Consider the following 1342-nt stretch of genomic DNA (forward strand, 5'->3'; position numbering starts at 1 on the left):
ATTGTGCTGTTGTTAGGTGAAGTGTTCTGTAGATGTATAAAAGATCAAGTTGGTCGATCACATTGTTTAGTTCTTCTGCATCTTTGTTGAGTTTCTGTCCAGTTGTTCTATCTTTTATTTAAAGTGGTGCATTAAAGTCTCCTACTATTGCTGTGGAGTCATCTATTTGTCTTTTCAATTCTGATCAAGTCTGCTTTGTGTATTTTGGTGATCTTTCATTGGATATACATATATTTATTATGATTATATACTCTTGTTCAATTAATTCTTTCATCATTATGTGATATCCTTCCTTGTTTCTTATGAACATTTTTGTTTTAAAATCTATTTTATCAGAAATTAGTATTGTTGCTCCTGCCCTTTTTTGGTTGCCATTTGCTTGATATTTCTTTTTCTAACCTTTTGATTTTCAGCCTATTTTTGTCTTTGTCTCTAAGGTGAGTCTCCTCATTTTGGTTACATCTTGTGTTGTTCTAATAGATAATACTGCAATGGGTGGCTTGAACAAACAGGGATTTATTCTCTTACAGTTTTGAAAGCTACAAGTCCAAGTTCAATGTGCCAAGCACTAGAGCCTGAATGAAAGCCCCTTAAACTTGGCCTTCAACTCCACCTTTTGTACCTGGCCCACTGGTGCTAGAGTCTCTCTTCACTCAGATAGTTGTTGGCTACTGAGGCTAACAAGTGCAAGGTGGAGAAGTAAAATGGCAAAATACCAATTCCCAACTACATAGCAGGCTACAAATTCAAGTCCAGAAACTGTCCCAAGAGCAGCACACAATCATAGCAGGTTGCTGAACAATGACTTAGCTACATTCAGCATTCAGGTGTGGTAAAATCTGCTGAGACCAATCCCAAAGCTTCTCCTTATATACTGGAAGTAGACCATGTCCCTAATACACCTACTCAGCTGCTCGAGACAGATTCCACCACGGAGTTGATTATCAATCTCATCATGGAGAATAACTACAACCAGCTGCCCAGCCACTCAAAACCAGGCTCAGCCAACATGACATAATCTTAACTACCACCCTCTTGTAGACAGCATATTGATGGGTCATATTTTCTTATCTATTCTGCAACTTTCTATTTCTTGAGTGGTGCATTTAATCCATTGACATTCAGTGTTATTATTGACACATATGAAGTTATTGATGCCATTTTGTTATATGTTTTTTCAGTGTTGCTGATTTCATTGTTCCATATAATTTTCTGTCTTGAACTCATTTAGTTTATAACTCATGTCATTGTCTCCTTTGTTGGTATTGTTTTAGTATTTGCTAAATAATTGTTCTTGTTCTCTTTCATTTTGATATGAATGTTTATTATTTTTATTTGAAGA

The sequence above is a fragment of the Orycteropus afer genome, unplaced genomic scaffold, assembly GCF_000298275.1.
Source record: "Orycteropus afer afer isolate SDZICR_OR568_19922 unplaced genomic scaffold, OryAfe1.0 scaffold00613, whole genome shotgun sequence".
NCBI classification, from domain to species: domain Eukaryota; kingdom Metazoa; phylum Chordata; class Mammalia; order Tubulidentata; family Orycteropodidae; genus Orycteropus; species Orycteropus afer.